This window comes from Tympanuchus pallidicinctus, unplaced genomic scaffold (assembly GCF_026119805.1).
Source record: "Tympanuchus pallidicinctus isolate F22 unplaced genomic scaffold, pur_lepc_1.0 scaffold7, whole genome shotgun sequence".
Classification (NCBI taxonomy): domain Eukaryota; kingdom Metazoa; phylum Chordata; class Aves; order Galliformes; family Phasianidae; genus Tympanuchus; species Tympanuchus pallidicinctus.
In genome coordinates, this window is record NW_026294791.1 from 273,579 (window position 1) to 293,361 (window position 19,783).

The 19,783-nt window shown below is 45.9% G+C and overlaps 1 long non-coding RNA gene across 1 annotated transcript in view; it reads left to right on the forward strand.

The window, feature by feature from the left end:
• Window positions 1-908: 908 nt before the first annotated feature.
• The window catches only part of LOC128072782 (uncharacterized), a 409,786-nt gene continuing 390,911 nt past the window's right edge, over window positions 909-19,783 (forward strand). The window contains exon 1 of the long non-coding RNA XR_008202434.1: window positions 909-1,131. This is a non-coding gene — a long non-coding RNA (uncharacterized LOC128072782). The remainder of the gene's footprint in view (window positions 1,132-19,783) is intronic.

Genomic DNA, 19,783 nt, shown 5'->3' on the forward strand with positions numbered 1-19,783 from the left:
TACATGCTGAGTGCAGTTTGCTGGTCACTGTGTGCCCCTTCTGCCACCCCGTTGATCTCTGTGCCTAACGCTCCTAGATGCCTTCACAGCATGGATATTTCACTCTGTAAGCAATAAGCTGTGGTTACCCAGCAATTAACCCTTATGTGAAGGACTTCATTTACTTTGTACCATAGCACTTTATATCATAGTACTTCATCCTCCACCATCTCCTTCCCGAGTGTATTTAGCAGATATCATTATATTTCTTCCCTGGTTCTGTCCTTGAACAGATATTGAATGTAAAATGAATTTGTAGGAGGTTCTTGCTTCTATTGACTGCTTCTTACTAGCAAAATTCTTGCATTTTTAAAACGTGGTTATTGGCTTATTGCCATGTTTAACTGTCCTTCTCTAGGTCTAATAAAACCTATTCTCTCTGTGTTACTGTGGCCCCATGTTTTGATATGTGTGGCATTGCAGGCCAGCCCTCCCTCCCTGCCCTCCAGCACAGGGGCAGCCAGGCTGTCCCTGGGCCCTCAGGGACACCCTTGCTGTCCCCAGAGCAACAGAATCTGAGAGGCTCCCACCTGGCATGGGAGCACACTGGCAGCTGCAGCCTCTCCTAATCTGAAAGAAAGTACTGAGGAGCAGCGTAATTTGCTTACTGGCTTCTATGAAACAGTTACAAACTGGCAAAGGTGCAAGAGGAGCTACTACTCTGCCTTGTACCCCTGCTGCAAGAGCAAATCCTTAAGGAGTATTAGGATTTTTGTTTTCCTACCTTTTCTGCTTATTTCTTACTGCTTAGCACCTAGTCTTTCTATAGATGTTCAGTGCCAATCAACAAAATTAGTCCTTCACAATTAAGCAGAGCAACTGCAGGGAAGTGAAGCACATCCCGTCTTTTCTGTGGGAATACCATAGAATGGCCTGGGTTGCACAGGAGCACAACGCTCATCAGTTCCAACCCCTGCTGTGTGCAGGTCGCCAACCAGCAGCCCAGGCTGCCCAGAGCCACATCCAGCCTGGCCTTGAATGCCTGCAGGGATGGGGCATCCACAGCCTCCTTGGGCAACCTGTTCCAGTGCCTCACCACCCTCTGGCTGAAAAACTTCCTCCTCAAATCCAACCTAAACCTCCCCTGTCTCAGTTTAAAACCATCCCCCTTGTCCCATCACCATCCACCCTCACAAACAGCTGTTCCCCTCCTGTTTATCCGCTCCCTTCAAGTGCTGGAAGGCACAATGAGGTCTTCTTGCAGCCTTCTCTTTTCCAAGCTAAACAAGCCCAGATCCCTCAACCTTTCCTTATAAAAAAGCTTGTAAAATGTTTCCATTTTGCTGAAGCTCTCCTTCCAGCAGATGGCAGCATGAATTCAGGCTTTCTAAAGAGTTTAGATGTTTTTTTTTAAAGAAGGAAGGAAATGCTTAGGAGGCTCAAAATGCCCTCTTATAATGTTGTTTACAAGAATCACTTTTTGATAGAATCGGGAAGGATTTGATAACTATTGATCTTAATGCTAATAAATACCTTTAAGGTATTCCTGTGTGAGAGTCAGAGCTCAGCGGAGAAAGATCGGGGAGGAGCTGGAAGGAGCTCCGCTCTGACTGCAGGGCGAATGGGAAAAGCAGTGCTGGGCTGCCCCCCAACCCCATGCAATGAAGGTCGGTGCCTCGCATCCCTTGGGTATGCTCAGCAAAAAGCAGTGCTAATGGGACACACAAATGATTATTTTGTACCACTCTTGGCCGCATTTTCAATATTACTATTCTCTTTCCAGGCAGTGTCAGGACAGTGGAGCCAGTGAGTGCAGCAGGCCTCGTGGGAAAAGGGCTTTTACATCCAGCTGTGTGTGACTGTCTGCTGGGGAAACCACCTCCTCCCCTGCATTGGCCGGGCTGCAGGCAGGGAGGCTGCCAGCAAAGCACCCTTGGTTCTTCACTCACTGCTTTGAAATACCTCCCACATCTCGGCCTTGGGGATGCGGCTGTAGGACAGATGAGCTTTCTCAGATTTTGATGATGGAGAAACAAGGCAGGGACTAATGTCTGTGCTAGCAAGATGTAATGGTTAGGGCTGATATACCATGGCTGGCTCATACCTGGTCTGGGGAGCTAGAGGCAGCTTGTGTCCTTATTGTTTGCTTTTATTTTACAGCTGCTGGCAGATACCAAGAGAGCTAGATGAGTACATCTTTCTTATTCTGTTACCAAAAAAAAAAAAAAAAAGCAGAGTTTCAGAGTTTTATTTCTGTGGGATCACCATGTTCTTATGTGAACCAGGAAAGTAGGAAAGTAGGTAAGTGTAGGCAATTGTCAGCCTCACCCCAATGACATCCAGAGGCGGTGGTGTCTGTGGGCAGGTAACATCACGCAGGATGAAAAGGGCTGGCTGTGAGCTCTTCATGTCCCCTGTTCCTTCTGCTCCAGATTCCAGCACACACGTGGAGCAGAGTGCCAGTGGATGCTACCACAGACCAACCAATGGATTTAACATTTTTGCTCCTTGGCCACCCTCCTCTGCCAAAGGGCAGAGTACAGCTCTGGGCAGGATGGTTCATATGAATAAAGCAGGTATGTACACACACCAACACAAACGTGTAGTATGTATCTGTAACACATAGGTATGTATAGCTGTGTGGGTGTGTACATCCCCAATGCGCTGCCTTTCCCTCCAGCCTGAGGTCCTCCTGCTTGGGTCCTGGTGGCTCTGCACTTGGAAGGAGCCCAGAGTGCTGTGCTCTGACCCCGCACTGCTGCATGAGCGGCCCGTTACAGTGCTAAAGGAATGATGCACCGTGCCCACAGCCAGTGTGGATGCAGAGACGTGTGGCCTGGCTCCTGATAAGCAACGCTGCCTTTCATTACCCCTTACAATGGTGAGCAGCGTGGAGCCGTTCTCCTGGGGCAGATGGTGTGCAGCGTGATGCTCTTGCTCTTCTCAATCTCTGTTTTTCCCAAGGGCCTCCTGTAGATAAAGCTATGCAGTGTATCCCGCACACCTGTCTGCAGGGCTGCTGACCTCCTGCTGGCAGCTGGTGTTGGTCCCAGCCTGCTCAGCTGCTGCAGCCCGCGGAGCCGACGTGCAGCGCCCTGTGAGCGGCAGATAAGGCAGGATCTTGCTGAACTCTTCTTGGGCAATTTCTCTAATGTATTAGGCATAAACAATCTTTCTTTCAGAGTCAGGCATGTGTGTCTCATTCTAATTATTTTTTCCTCTTTAGCCCATTTCAGTTCAAGTTGTTGCCACAAGCGATGGTGATAATGTTCTCTTTCCATTGTTACTATAGAGAGGGGATCGACTATAATTATTTCTTAAATTGAGGTTTTCTTTCATTGAAAGTGTTAAAATATCTGGGTGAATGATAATGGATTCATACATCTCCCAGAGGATTCATTTTCAGGCTGGGCAGAACCACTCCTTCCATCTCGGTCAGGACAAGACCTGTGTGCAGGGCTGCGGGGGACAGGAGCACAGGAGAGTGCTGATGCACCATGGCAGCATGCAGTGCTGTGTCCCTGTGTGCACACAGAGCTGCAGAGCTTGCTGTCCCTGTGGCCTTATTCCCCAGGGCAGAAGTTGGCAAGCAGCACTGGCTGATCTCCCACATCTGTTCAGAAGCATCGTGCTCTAAAACATCTGAGGAAACACTGTTCCTGCAGCACCATCTGCTTGTGGTTGAACCATCACCTGGCTGAAGATGTGCTGATGTAGTGCTATGCAGTGCAATGTGATTTCAGCTCTGCTGGCTACTTACCATCAAACCAGCACCCCACAGTTCTGTCATGATGCCTCACAGAGCCATAACTGAGTTGATGTATGTGAGGTGTGGTCACCACAGACCTGATCTGAGCACTCCATTATGCTATCGAGTGCTATCAGCTCTCAGATGTGGTTTAATCTCCAATATAATGACCTTTACAACTTCCCTGCCATCTGAGCAGACTCCATGCCAGCTTGTAGCACAGTTATGAGTGTGAGCAGGAGATGGATGAAGATGAGTTGCAGTAGAGATGCTCGTGCTGGTAAGTCAATGGAACTGCAGCTTTGTTGAGGCTGCAGTCTTTTTCTCTTAGTACTGATGATGTTGAGATCTCTCCTTGGAAACTGAAGCATTGCCACCAAAATTGCTGTGGAGCAGTAGAAGAACCTCTCCTCCACTGCCATCACCCAGTTGGAGAGTGGCACTACTGCAGGCTTTCCATGGTCTCTATAGGATCCCCAAGGTGCTCTGTCACATCTGAAGCACGTGGCTGGAAGGTGCTGTGCTCTGCCCACACATCTTGGCAGACGATGAACCTGCTGATATGGGACTTGCTGGGGTGTGGTCTGAGTCCTGCTGAGCTCAGCAGCCTGCTTGGCACAGGAGTGCACTTCATTAAGTGCCTAGAATGTAGGAGATGAAGCCCCCCACCCTCCAAAAAAAAGTATTAATGGTGCTCTATTTCCCGAGCCCTGTCTTCAATAAAAGTCTAATGAAACTATGTCAAAAAGGGTAAGTAACTGTTAGATGTATAATTAAACCTTCCTATTTAATATGGGGCACTGCAAGATCAAATGAATCGAGATTTCCCCTCTGGATATATTACCTTACTGAAAGCTGTCAATACTTTTAACTGGAAAGTCAGTAAAGATGTTTTCTTCAAAGAATGGGAATGTAAGTCACCTTGCTATTGAATATTAGTTTTAGGAGAAAAAAGCAAAGACTATACAGAAACATTGTTGACTGCTCTGGGGAGAGCAGGCAGTGCCTCCAGCTCTGGGTACTCAGTGTTTGGTGGTGTTGTTCTCAGCCTTTTGTTTACAGGTTCGTCGCCAGCATTCCATCCTGCAACCATCTGTGGTTAATAAAAAGATGGAGAACGTTACTGATGGCTCTTCCTATGAAAACGGTGGATGCTCGATTTCATCCTTCTTATCACATTCTTAAGGAAAGAAGAAACAGGTACGGGGAGCCCTGCACAGCTGGGGAAGGAAGGAGCCCCCGGAATGCTTCTGAGTGCTGCTCCGAACAGATTCCAGACACTGCAAAAGAGCAAAGCAGCTTTTAAAGTGCTGGGAAAAATAAACATTTTTAAAGGATTTCAGCATAGTTAACATAAAACATCTTGAATTATAAGAGTCTAATTATTACAATCATTAAAAGGCCGTGATTATCATTAAAAGGCTATTATCAGAAATGAAATGCTAAAAACAAATGTTATATATAAAATAAGATCATACATATTTCATAGAACATATTATACTGCAAAATAAGTTGTCACGTCGCCATGGCAATGACTTTTAAGTTACCCTTTTTGATGCCTTAATGCACTGCTCTGCATGTTGCAGCGCCAAGACTGAATGTGCCCAATGCTCACAAGTTCCAACTGAGAACAAACGTAACAGGGCAATTATACACCTAGCTGGCCACTTGCATACATAAACACTGTTTACAGCACAGGACACATCCTGCAGCGCTGTTGGTGTTCAAACTGAAGCTGGCAGGTGGTGAAGGTCTGCCTCTGCCTCTCCATCCTGCAGGATGGGGCTGTCCCTGCTCATTCCACTCCCCACCACCCTGCAGGGCCTGGTGGAACAGGGCACTGCTGACATAGCAGCAATAACAGATCATCTCCTTGATGTCTGCTGGTTAGCATTCAGTGATTTGGTGCCTAAGTTTAACTTTCAATATTGGGTTTTCTGTACCGTTCCCAGTACAAAGCACTCAAGCTTCAAAGGTACGTGCCTGGATCTCACAAACCACAGGCGTGTTTATCTGAGACCTTGGTTGCTTGTACTTCTAGGTATCCCTTAATGAAGGAAACCTTCAGAATGTAATTAAGGCAATATTAGTCTTCTCATCGTAATTAGATTTGAAGCTAGGATAGGTAGAAATAGTTTTATTGTAGGCTATGGATCTCCTCCAGATTGCGTTTCTGAGAGCGATGTTTGGCTGCAACAGTTCTAGAAAAAGAAACGGGGACTTCTGAGTGATGTTTGTGCACTTAAATCTCATATCTTTATAGACATTCTCTTCCTTATTCGTGTCTGAGTATTGCCCAATATTTGTACCAAAGAGCTGATAAGTCTGATAAGATCCAAGTGGGATTAAAATAAATTCCGTTTTGTGTCGGAGAAGAGATTTTATGTATGCGACCTCAGGAAAGCAGAAGGCATCTGTGTGGTGGGTGCTGAAGTCTCATGCATTCTCTCATTGCCTGGAATGGAAGCAAACACTCAGCCCTCAGGTTGCAGAGGGCACATACCCTTCCCTGAAGTTCCAGCACCTCACTGCTCTCATAGCAAAGAACTTCCCCCCTAAAATCCAACCTCAATCTTCCCTTCCTCAACTTCAAACCATTTCCCCTTGTCCTGCTATTATCTACCCTTTCAAAGAGTTGACTCCTCTCCTGTTTGTAGGCTCTCTTTAGGTACTGGAAGGAGATGCAGTTATCCAGGTGAATTTCTTCCTGGTGACGTGGAAGTCCTGGTAAACATCCTCTCCTCTGTCACACTTTACTCTCTGGCCTTTCCTCCTTTCCCTCCCTGCTGTGCTCTGGCCCCTCCATCAGCCTGCACAGCCTGATAGGTCATTGCTGAGAGGTCCACACATAAACCAACATCATTCCCTGACACCTGGAGAAGAGGCCCTGGCAGAAATTGCTGCCTGGAACAACACACACTGCAAAATGCCCAGCATCCTGCCTCAGAAAACAGCCTTAGAAATGGAGACCTGTCTGCACCAAGCAGGAAATCGGTCTCTCCCTTTCTCTCCCACTATTTCTAGTGAAGCAACATAAGCTTTTCCTTTTGTGTCATTTTGTTTTTTCTTTTAATTTTTTATAGTTTTTTTTTTCCATGCTCTTTTTCTGTGCTTCCTTATTTTATTTTTTTTTTAAAGTTGGCTTTGTAGGGCAGCATGCCAGATCCATGAGTAGCTGAAAGGTGAAGGCACACTTAGCACACACAGGGCTTGTCCTACATCCTCACCCACTGATGGATCACAGAGCGGCCGTCCAAGGCACATTCCTGCAGACCCTTGATCCTGCAAGGCTAGAGAAAAGGGGCTGGAAAAAGACAGAAGATGTGAGGAGCAGGAAAAGATCTGTGGCTGCAAATAGCAGAAGGAAAGGAGCTGGGGAAGATTTTCAGGGGAGCTCTGAACGCTCCAGGAATACGAGCAACATTTTGCACTTCACAGGTACTTTTCTTTTGTGGATTGGTGCAAGTTTTACTGCTTCAAGACAAGAAATAGGAATCCTTTACATTTAATGGGATTATCCTATGTCTAACATGATTAATACCTGATTAGATATTGATTATTGAGCTGAGAAACTGGGGGAGAGGAGATAACTGCTAAGTGCAGCTCTTTATGTTAATCCATTAATACATTCAGCGAGAAAGGTAGCACTTATTTCCTGATGATCCTTGAGCATCTTCTTTCTTGCTGCCCTTACTGTACCAAATCCTCCAATTTCCCAATTAAAAAACAATTCATCAAATTACAGAAAATAAAAATAAAAACATCTGGATTCACAGTTTGTTATTTCATTCCTCTGTGGACTGCAGGCATCTGCCCAGGATTAGCACATCTAAAAGGCAGAGAACGGAGAAGAATATTTCTGTGTGAGTGCAGGTAAAGGATGAATTCAGGTGGGAGTTGAGCTGAGGGAGAAGGGAGTTATTTCAGTTCATTCTTGCCATGTTATCTTCTCCCTGGTTGCAGGCTTTTGTATAAGTAGTGTAATGTCCCTGGAAGCAGCTATAGCTGCAGTACACCCAAACAGCACACCTCATAGATGGGGCAACACTGCAAACATGTCATTTCCACAATTTGGGTGCCTTCAGCAAGCTTCAAGGTGACACTGCAGTCACTCAGAAATTACACAGCTGTGTTAGTGACATTCATGTCATCCTGACACAATGGTGACATTAGCATCTAATTATCTTGTAGTCAATTTAACATCAGTCACATCTTGTATATCATGTATTGTACAGCCTTGACTAACTGAACCTCCTGGGGCATTAGATAAGTTCAGATCACCAAGAACTCTGGTGACTGAGAAAATTTGCAATAAATTTAGTAGGTGTTGCAGGGCTGAACTCTGTTTTGAATGATGGGATGCAACGCCTGGATGACTGGGATGTTCATAATGGGGAGAATGAATGGAAAGAAAGAGACTGGATTCAAATTGGCACACCTGAATGACCATCTGACTTCCAGAAGCTTCCCATCATGCCCAGACATAGTGTCTGCATAACGCAGCAGCAGCCCAGACTGTGCAGCATGGAAAAGGGTGTGGGGATACAGAATGGAAACTGAAAGTAGGAGAGCCCTCATGATCAGCCCAGCACAATTACAGCTAACTGACTTCAAAGTCTTCAGCTTTCTCTTCTGCTTAGGGCATCACTAATTTCTCATCAGCAGCAGCTGAATACAGGGTAGTCACACCATTTGTAGCACCTGGGCAGCTCAGCACAATGGGGAAAGGTGCTTCACCAGAGCGCGGTGATGGAAGGACAAGCACAGTAGAGAGGTGCCATAAGGGAAGAAGTTCGCTTATCCCAATCAGAAGATTCCAGGTTTGCAGAGCAAAGCTCCACCAAGGAGGGATCCCCAAAAGAGATCCTTCCCTGGTGGCAGACAGCCCTTAAATGGGATCTAGGAGAGGAGCAGCCAGGTTCCACCCCTCCCACCCCCATCAGTGAGCTGCCTTCACCTGTGCTCCCAGGGCTGAGCGGATCCTTTCCACAGGTGATCAGTGCTTCAGGCTGTGACTCAGCAGTTCCCATACAGCGTATTGCACAGGATGGTGAAGCTTAGTTACATGAGCAGAGGATAAGGTGACCTTTCTAATGTTGCTGAAGGTGGATCTCTTTGTTGAGGCACCGGAGATCCCATCGAGGCTGGTCAGGCAGCAGGAGCAAATGGCCATTAATGAACGCCACAGAAAAAATCCAGCCCTGATGTGGGGTAGATAAATGATCTGCACTAAGTGGACAGTTATGCAGTCCTCAAGACTTTAAATTCTGCATCTCTGAGATGTTTTTTGTCTCTGGGTGAATTTTATTGAATGATGTTGAGTTCTCCGTAAAAGCATGCACGTTTAAAAGATACTGCTGTTATTAATAATAAATGCTCCTGAAGAACAACTGATTTTCAAGGTTCTTGAAGGCAAGCACCAGAATGCTTTCCTTTATTTAATTAGATAGCAGTTGATGTTTCTCTCAAGAACTGTTTGTTGTAAATGTCAAGTTTTCTGCTTCTCAATATACCCCTTTATTTTTTTCCACAAACCATTTCTGATTCTGATTGATCTTCACTTGCTATTAATGTCTTTGTTGTTTTACTCAAAACTATTATAAATTGATGTCTGAGTCTAATGATACTCGTGCAAGAGCTCATAACAGAAAACAAAGCACAAATACTGCTTTACATCTCACTACTGTTGAGATGAATATCTATTTTTATTTTTTTCTTCTAATGAGTGACCTGTTCTGGGAGCAGCTTTATGCTGGTGTAGGTAATCACACCGAAATGCCATCACCTTTCTTACTGCTTGCAGTCACTTATGGTAATTGCAGAACCTGGTTTTAATGGCATGGTTAGTAACAAATTGCACTGGCTACTCAGAGCAGTTGTCCTGATGTTATAAGTCAGCTGCCTCTATAGTCACAGGGGAAATCTTATCGTTATTCACAGAGACAGAGAAACAAACATTAAATTTAATTGCACCACCGAGCACCACTGTCATAATCTTTATATGACAGTTAATGCTTTCATTACTTATCAATTCACTGATTACGTTACTCTTTCAAACAGCTAAGCATCTAGGAAATTGGAGTAGATCTTTCTCTTCTACATATGTAAAGATGGATAAATGGCAGAATATGATTGAATAAGCATACTGAATAATTTTATTTTATATGAATAGTTTTACTAACTCCTGATGTCATCTTTATATACTTGATTAAATACACTTTCTTTTCAAATTTTAAAAGAAGTTTTCATCCATCTCACACAGGACTTATTTCAACAAAGCTTGCAGCGCCTCGTTAGAGTTTAGCAGATGCTAAAGCAGGTCTTTTTCAGAAGCATTCTTGGCACATGCCTGGTCTGTACAGCTGGGTTTCAGTGTATTAATTCCTACTGGAGCGATCAACGTGTACACGAGTGATCCCATATCTGTCAGCCGTGTCTACGAGTTGAAAATTAGTTGTGTCCTTCAGTACTTCCCTGATTTCCCACACTGTTCTCCTGGAGAAATTGGCTGCTCGTGGCTTGGGCAGGCGCACAGTTTGCTGGCTGAAGAGCTGCTGGGCTCTGAGTCACAGTGAGTGCAGTGGAAGTCCTGCTGCTGGCTGCTCACCAGAGGTGTCCCCCAGGGCTGAGCACTGGGGCCAGTTTTATTGGACCTTTCTATCAGTGAGCTGGATGAAGGGATCGAGTGCACCCTCAGTAAGTCTGCAGATGATACCAGCTTAGGTGGGGACTGTCAGACTGCTTGAGGATAGAAAGGCTTTGCAGAGGGATCTGATTAGACTGGATCAGTGAGCTGAGGCAACTGCATGAAGCTGAGCAAGTGTAAGTGCTGCTTTGCACTTGGGCCATAAGAACCTCATGCAACAGTACAGGCCTGGGGAAGAGTGGCTGAATATGTCTCATCCCTGCAGGCATTCAAGGCCAGGCTGGATGTGGCTCTGGGCAGCCTGGGCTGCTGGTTGGCGACCTGCACACAGCAGGGGTTGGGACTGATGAGCGTTGTGCTCCTTTGCAACCCAGGCCATGCTGTGGTTCTGTGATTCTTTGATATGTGCCTGGCAGGCAAAGACCTGAGGGTGCTGGACATGAGCCAGCAGTGTGCCCACGTGGCCCAGAAGACCAGTGGTATCCTGGCCTGCATGGGAACTGTGCAGCCAGGAGGAGGGGGCAATGACAGTGTATGCCTTTGTGTATGGCAGTGTGGGACTGCACCTCGAGTGCTGTGCTCTGAAGAATCAGATCAGTCAGGGAATCAAACAGCAAAAAAGTCACATAATTGTATTTAAATTTTGATTTTACTTTAATGAGTTTCATGAAGATCTTTTGCGAAGCTGTTTTATATAGAACCAAAATGTAGTGGTCATTCCAAACCTATCCTGATATATAATTTCTTTAATTATCAGACTATATCTGATAATAAAAACGTAAGCATGGGTTGTTCAGTCTGCACAGGCACCCAGCAGTGAAGCCTGCTATGTGGTATTGCCTACGGTTGTGCTTTGCTGCAGAGCAGTTGACTTTCACATAGTCTAGTTCTTGCTGAGTAAATAACTCAAAGAGTGTGTGAAAATTTCTGTCTGACATCTGGAGAGAACTTAGTTTTGGTCCTATTTTCTACTAGCCTTGCAGATATGCATGGTTGATAGTGGCAGAAGAAAAAAAAAAGATACTACTAATTTGTCTGCTCGGTGTAGGGAACGCAGGTAACTGCTGAACCTCTCTGTTTCATGCTGGCATCAGACAAGCTATATCCATAATTTTGCCTTTAATTAAAATGGGGGATTGTTTTCTTTGTTCCCAGCAATGATATCAGTAATGTATCCAACAGCAGGCACAGTATGTGCCAGCTTTCTTCTGACTCAGTAATATTTGCTATGCACCTAGAATTAAGCTCTAAAACCAAAACTCTTCAGCAATCTAAGGCTTCAGCGTATTTCTGAATGATTATACTGTTGGTAATAAAGCTTTCACACGGAGTGAGAAGGAGATGAACATTAAAATAGTCAGGTTAAGTGGCACAATAATTGAACCTGCTAACAAATTGGGGAAGAACCCTTTTTGTAATAATTTATTTGCTTTGCATAATACTCGAGACTAAAGCAAACTTTCTTCAGTGTGCTGTTGATGTGTGTATACTTGATATGCCACGTTAATAAAGCACATAAAAATTGAATAATCTGCAGGTTGTCTTCTTAATGCGCAGCCTTGCCGTTACCCAGGGTGTGCATAGAAAACGAAGAGCTCAATAATTCATGCACTGTGCTTTGTACTTGGCAGAATTCAGGAAGCCAGGGTAATCCTGCCTTGTAATGAAAGATCTCCCTGAAGTAAACCCTTCAGCAGGAACAAACCCTACTAAATGAGAGGAGCCTGGAGCACCAATCTTTGCTGTTTCGAACCGATGGCTCCCTGGTGTCACACTGCGGCTCCCTGGCCATCGCAGTCACCATCACCCCTCAGGGTCTGCAGACTGTTGGTGATTTTGCCCAGACTCCTGGCTCTGCTGCGCCTTGCAGGTGCTGAGCTGTCAGTTCCTGACCCTAAGTGAGCCCGCTGCAGATGGTGTTTCCCGAAGCAGATCTGATAGTTACACGTGTTGTCCCTTAGCCCAAGGCCAGCAGTAGCACTGCCTTGTCACAGCACAGAACTGCCTGCAGGGCAATAGCACTCGTGGGCTGCAGCTGCACAGCCAACCCCACACCACAGTTATGCTGTTATCTGGCAGTGATAGTAGTGATAATAATCTAGCAGCTCTCAGCACCTCCGTGTTGCCTCTTCTACCCTCTCCATCACTACCTTCAGCGCAAACGACCTGATGAAATCACCACACTTTGGGTCCAGGATCCAACGTGCTTTTGTCACTTTTAATGCAGCATCCAACTCGCCACCTTCAGCACAGTTATGAAGCAATAAACCAATAGCAGATTGCCACCTTCATTTATTTTGTCGCGTAGTTTGATCTGTGGCTATCCAGTGATGGTGGTTGCAAGGCTGGCTCCTCTGTCTCACTTTTTGTTTCAGAAGCAGCAGACACTGCCAGCTTGGAACTTCAGCACTTCCCAGGGAAATGCAGTGCAGTGGGGAGCGATGCTGGGATGGTTTGGGTGAACCACCCCTGGCTGAAGGCGCTGCCTGTGGGCTGTGGGGGTCCCACTGTGAGGGTTGGCCATGGGCACGACCTGGCTGGGATGGCAGCTGCTGGCGGCCCCGGGCCTGAGGGGCATCACTGAGATCTTTGCCAACCTTAATGATTCTGTATTTACATTATTCTTTAAACTGTTAGCACAACTGTGACAACTGCAGTGGCAGAGATGGCGTGTGTTTTTTCCTACCAAAACTGTGCTCAGTACAGCTACGACAGAATGACTTATCAGTGCTATACTTCGTGTATTGACTTCTAAACTACAGGGCTTAAATGTGCCTCTTAATTGTACATGAGATTTATGAACGTCGTATTAAATTGCTTGTCTGGGAGTTTTTCTTTTAAATAACAAAATGTAAATTGCAAAGCTTTTCTGAAGTTCACAAAGTATTTGTCTATAGGTCTATCAGTTCCCTATGAAGAGCCAGCCAGCGCTGTGTTACCAGTGGCTTGCCTGGGGGGATACTGACAAAACTTAGTCCAAATTAACACTAGCATAGATTACTCAGTGCACAAGCTTGCGGAGGCAGAATTAGTTTGGCTTTTCCCCCACTTTTTCTGTCCCTGTTTCAGGGAGCCCTGGGGTTCGCTTGCACACCAGGGCCTGGAGCAGAGCAGCAGGTTGGCAGCTCTGTGGAGGTCTGCAGTGCCCCAGAGAGTTCTGCACCTCCATGGGTCACAGGGAGGCTGAGAGCTGCTGTTTTAATAGAATGTGGAATGCATCAGAAAAAAGTCACCTGTCTTATTTTTAAGTCGTGGTTTTTTTTCTGTTTGTTTGCTTTTTTTTTAACAAGGGTTACGATTGGATTCTTCAGCAATGTGCCCTTCCAGGCTTAACCAGATTTGGAACCTGGCCATGATTTAAGTCTAGCTTATAAGTGACACGACAGGTTACGTGGTTAAATGGTTGCCACATCCTGTATGTGGCCAATGATAATTGAGACTGTAACAGAAAAATGCTAGCAGCACCTGCATGAATTAGCAAAAGGATTTGCTCTGCCTGTGCTAACATGGATTTTGATTTTTCCTTCCCCTTTTGCAATTTCTGGCTAATGAACTTCTTGGCAAGAGTACTTGCCAAAAAAAAGCAAATTTGGTCAAATGTTGTAAAATTTTGCTGGCATACAAAATGAGGGTTTAGATTCCAGAATATACTTGCTAGAACCCATTTCAAATGTTTATCTTGCCAAGGGAAATATGAAACATAATCTGACTTGCTTGCAAACAGGCAGTAGACAATAATTTCTGGGACATATTAGTGCTTGTCTAAAAAATAAATACTACTTAAAAGCAAATTGTGGTCTCTCAGGCAAAGGCTTTTGAATAGTTAATTTCTATCTTCTGTCTACGTGACTTGCAGTGCACACTGTGACTTCCTAGAACTTCACAGCTGAACACAACTCAGGAGCTCATTCAGTGTTGGTGTCAGCGCTCATGGCTGAGTGATCAGAAGGCACTGAGACCAGTGTGTGTGCAGCAGGGACGTGTGGGCTATCTGCTCACCCATACGTCTGCTCCCTCCCTGAAGGGTGCTGGCAATAGTCACTGCAACTCCCACTGCTCCAAGGCTGTGAGCAGCATTGTTCCTTTCTGCCCATTTGTCCAGCCCTTCCCAACAGTACCTCTCAAAGCACAGTACAAAGAAGGCCAGCAGTGTCACCCATCATTTCCAGATGGGAAAATCACAGCAGCAGAGCACTCATCTAGAGGCATGCATGTCCAGGGTCTGGATGAACCTCTGCTGCATTTGATGTCATCAGAGTTATTTTAATTCTAAGCTAATTTTTTATATTGTCAGACTCAATATCATCAGTGTCGCTACCACGCCTATCTGCAGCAAGGCCATCGCTGCTCTGACACCGTGGTCGTGGGTGTCACTGCTGATAATTTAAGCTTGACATTTGAAAGATTAATTTACCATGAAAATGACCCTCAGGAGACTAGTTCAGACACAGGATGACTCATACGTGAAAAATTGGATGTCTCATTGTTTCAGAAGTTCTAATTAACTTTGTTTAGTCGTCAGAAGTAGTGGCTACAGATACATCATGGCTTCCCATTTCATTTCACTGGGATGGCCACAGGGATCACATCCCTGGTTCCCATTCTGGGGTGGGTGGGTTGGTTTCTGTGTTGTGATGGAGCTGAGTTGGTCCATTTGCATCTCCTGCGTTTTCATTGAGAAGGCCAAAAAGTATCTGTTGGAAATTGGAGAAGTTGTTTCAAACACATATTTTTCTGGATAACTTAATCAAATATTATTGCAAACGTTTTTAAGCTCTTTGTGAGCTGTGCTGGAGGTGAGGTGGTACACATCCTTGCACATGAAAGAGGTAGGAAGAGGAGGGGGATTCAGCACAACCAACAGCATGAACCAGTCTAGCAGTGTGCTAGCAGTAGATGAAAAGAAAATAATTTCTTTGTTTTCATTTTCTTGGTTCCTCTTCGTTAAGTGAGGCCACGCAAAGGCTCCAACACTCCGTGCTTTACATATTTTGAGTCTGACAGTCTGTGCTCGGAGTTAGCAGTCATCCAGGGCTTGGTCTTCTTTTGGCTAATCACTATCTAAACGTTCATAATGAATCTTCAGTAAGCTATTCAGAGTGCTGATGTGTTGTTTTGTTTTCTTTTTTAAATAATTGAATTTTCTCTGCGTTCTCTCAGGAACCAAAAGTATGAGCTCAGCTTGCTGTAATTACAGTACCAGTCCAATGGTGGGTTTAGCACAGGTGCCTAGGGGCCTCTGAATTGCCTTGTTTGTTGGGGTAAGACAACATCTCTTCTGCAATGAAATGAAGCTCTGAGTTTGCTCTCACCAGAACTGCCCTCCTCTGCTTCACCGTGGCCCTGCTGCATGGCTGCTGTTTGTGCTTTAGGCTCCTGCCCTTCCTCACCTCTGTACTCATCAGGTACCCCTGATGGCAGAGCTGTTGGCTCTACCTACAGACTTGCCTCTCCCTATCGATCCTGGGGCATTGGTTTTTTTTCCCCCTTCATTCCATATGTAACAGCTCTGTCTGGAATTGGTTGAATGCTTCCCAATGGCTCTTGCTTGGAATCTTGGCACTGGTGGAGTTGGAGGACAGACAACTCATGCATTACATTTCATAGAACAGATTTCTTTTTTGAAGAAAAAAGCACCCAAAAAATCTGTATTCACAAAAAGCATTTTGTAGCACGTGTAAAATCCATCTGCACAAGTAAAACACGGAAGGGAGGTAAAAACTGTTATTAAAATGGAAATGCAAAAATTCTATAATAGATAGGGGGCTCAGATGACCCTGCTTTGGCTGCTGCCAACCCTACGATTCCCAGTGCATGGGTCTATGCACACAATAAATACATCTCCATCAGCACAGGGGAGCTCCGGCTGACATCTGTGAGCCACTTTGTGCACAGTGCTGGGGCTACTTGCAGCCACTGCTCCCAGGCCAGGCTGTGGGCTGGCAGCCAGGGCTCTACAGTCACCTCCCAAGTTTGTTTGCTTGTGTTCACTAAAGTAACTAAATTCTGAGTGCAACGCTTCCTTGAACCATCTCCTGTGGGATTTTATCTGAGCTGGTGTATGGGCGTGTTAAGTGAAGGCAGAGATTTCTAGTCACTGAAAGCCATTATTTAAAAGATTTGTGCCTGTAAAGAAGCAGCTAGATGCCTACTGGGATATTCTAAAGACTGAATTATTTTGGAAATATGCTTAATTCTTAGTAATGTCAGTATTTTTGTCAAACAAAATTTAAGCTCTCCTTTTTAGGCTCTCTCTTCCCTCTCCTATGAGGTCTCTATCCTGGAGCAGAAGAGGCTGAGGGGACCTTATGAATGCCTAAATCCCTTCACAGAAGTGCAAGGGGACAGAGACAAGCTGTGCTCAGCAGTGCTGGTGCCTCAGAGGCACTGGGTGCAAACTGAAGCCCAAGAGCCACCCCTGCTCACAGGCAGTGTGCTGTGCTATGGAGAGATGGAGCACCAGCACAGGGATCAGCAAGGTGCTGGAATCTCATTCATAGAGATCCTGTAAAGCCCCCTGATGTGGTGCTGGGCACCCTGCTCCGCTGGGGCAAAGGCTGGAGCAGAGGGACCCAGCATGGCCCTACCAACCTCAGCCATTCTGTGATCCTGCATCTCCAGATAGTTGGAAAATTGGAGCGGTTAAGAGCATGTTTTATATCTAAAGGCCATCAGGAGGTTGGCGTCTGAATGCCACCATGGCAAATCACAATGGCAAGCTCCCAAGTGGACATTTTATCTCACTGTGTCCTTTCCTCCTCGGCCGGCTACAGGTCTAACTGCACACTATGTTCAGAGCTGGGACGTGTGGTCAGGATGCAGTGGTGGAAATCTGAGAGCCCCAGGTGAAGGAGGAAGCTGCTGTGTGCCTGGTGAGACGTTCCTCCTGCGCTGGGAAATGCCATTAGTGCAGCTACATGCTGGAACCAGGAGCTGTTGCAGTGCCCTTTAAAATTTCTTACCGTCAGAACAGCGTCTGTCTGTGGGGAGTTCAGGAAATCAGTGCTGTGCGGTGAGAGTAATGTGAGCACTCGGAGCAAAGACATTAGTGGACAATGTAATAAGCAAGCGAGCAAATGAATACCTGGAGCCGTTTATCATGACTGGGAGATGCAGGCAGAGCACTCTGCAGTTCTGTTACGGGGAGAAGCAGCTCCATGACAGCTTGTCTATCAGTGTCAAGGAGACTCTCTAATTTACTGATATCTGGAGATGGCTGCCTCTGGGGGAAATGAAGACCATGGTTATTCACTCAGTCACCAGCCAATGCGTGGAATATGCTGTGTGCTGCGTGGAATGGTGCTGGTAGCACTGTGCCAGAGCAAGAGCCCTGCCTGGTACGTGCAGTGCTGAACTTACCTTTCTTGAGAACAACTCTGGAGATCTGCCCAGACGGTGCACTACATCCGTATCTCCAATGTACCAATTAGCATCTGAGCAGGCAGTGTGGATGGTTACCAGCACTTTCTCTGTGGACCTGGTATTGGGATTTTAGTACTTCCCATAAAAAAAAATAAAAAGAAGTCCTGGCTGCAGCCTGCTAGCTGGCAAGTGCAAAACCCTGCACCTGTGTGCTAGGTCCTGCCTGGGCAGTGAGCAGCACGCCTGCCGCCTCGGTGCCTGCCGGGCCATCTGCACCGTGTCACATGTGATTTGCACTGGAGTGGGAAGGATCACCTGGAAAAAGGAGCACAGCAGCAGTGCTTCTGCAGAGTCGTCTCCTGCCCTTGCATCTTTTATGCTCCACACCGCCATGTCCCTCTGGCTGCGATGAAGGATGATGTGCTCAGCACTGGCAAACACACCCCCACTGCAGAAGCAGGCAGGAAGGTGCAGCTCTGTTGGTCGTGGCACATGGTGCGGGTGGGCTCTGTGCCCGGTGAGTGGGAGAGTGAACCTGCACCACTGGGGAGGAGAGTACTTCGGTTTGCATCCTCCCTCTGTAAGAAGGTTATCGAGAAGATGCTGTAAGAGGATGGGAATTCACTCCAAAGCCATTTTGGATTGACAAGTTATAATGGCATCAGCCGCAATAGGAACTCCATTTTGTTTGCTGTTAATTTTGAGTCATTCCAGTAAATGTTAGCTGGGAACTGTTTTAACTTGTTTAACTTCTCTCTGTGTAACGGGAAGCAGATACACTCCTAAACTGCAGAGTGCACAGAAGGGTTTTGAGGAGTGCAGTGCTACCCACATACATGCACAGCAACATACGGACCGATGGAGAGAAAAGGAGGCCATGAATTCAGGCTGTGGTGGTGCCAGTGTATCATGTTTCCCTGTTTAAACTGTGTTTAAATACAGTGACAGTATGAAATTATTACTGGGATGAGGTGGGCCATTGACCGGTTTTCCATCCATCCACAATTCAGCTTCAGTTCCTCTACATGAGAAAGCAATGCATCATTGTTTCTTTTGTCTCCCATACAGGTGTGATTCATGGCTCTTGCTCAGGCTGGGATAAATCTGTTGGTAGGAAATGTGCATCATTTCTGGGAGGGAGGATGACACAATCCGTGTCCTAGAAGTCATTCAATCAAAAGCTGTGATATGGGAGCACCGTCATGCAAAGACATGCTGGTAAGCCTCAATTATCAGCCCAATTCCTGGGGAATTTTACTACCTGGTCCTTCTCAGTGCTTCTGTGTTCTTATTTTTGTGTTTCACTGAACAAGTTTTGGCAAGCACCATGAACGCTTTTGTCCTTTGCAGTGAAATAATGGAAGTTTTTTCCATTGCACTATTTTATGGCAGCATAAAATTTCATGACATTTATGAAACTTTGTGTCGTGGAGCAGGTGGCTTGTTAACTTTTATTTTATTTTACTGGTCTCATTTGTACACATATGATATTCAATCTGTGTCACAAATTGGTGAATTATGCTAAGATATTATCCGATACTGCTATCTGAGGAACGTGATGGTGACGAAGCAAGCAGGTGTATTTCTCTCGTCTGGGTCTTGGTGTTGCATTGAAGCGCTCCCTCCTACAATGGGTGTTGGGAAAGGAGAGCAGCCAGGAGGCTGGGGGAAGGTCAGCTGCTCATGGTTTGTGTGTAACTTCAGCTGCCCGCTGAGCTGCTCTGCCCCTGTTCTACCTAATTAAAGGCACTCTGCAAGCCTGAGCTAACTGGGCTTAATATTTCTGGGGGATCTCCAGAATACTGTGGCAGACTGGCGGCTGTTGTGGTAGAAACACGGAGAAATAGGGAAGAGAAATACAAGCAGCTGTAGTAGGCAAAGCCTGGATTGCCATCTGATGCAGAAGCTGCCCCAGTGTGCTGCTGAGTGCTGGCTCTGCAGCGGTACGGCTGGGCTGTGCTGCAGCATCCAGCATCCTCCATGTATCCACGTGGCTACAAAGGCACATGTAAAGATGCCCCACTTCCACCAGCTGCAGGGATCCCTAC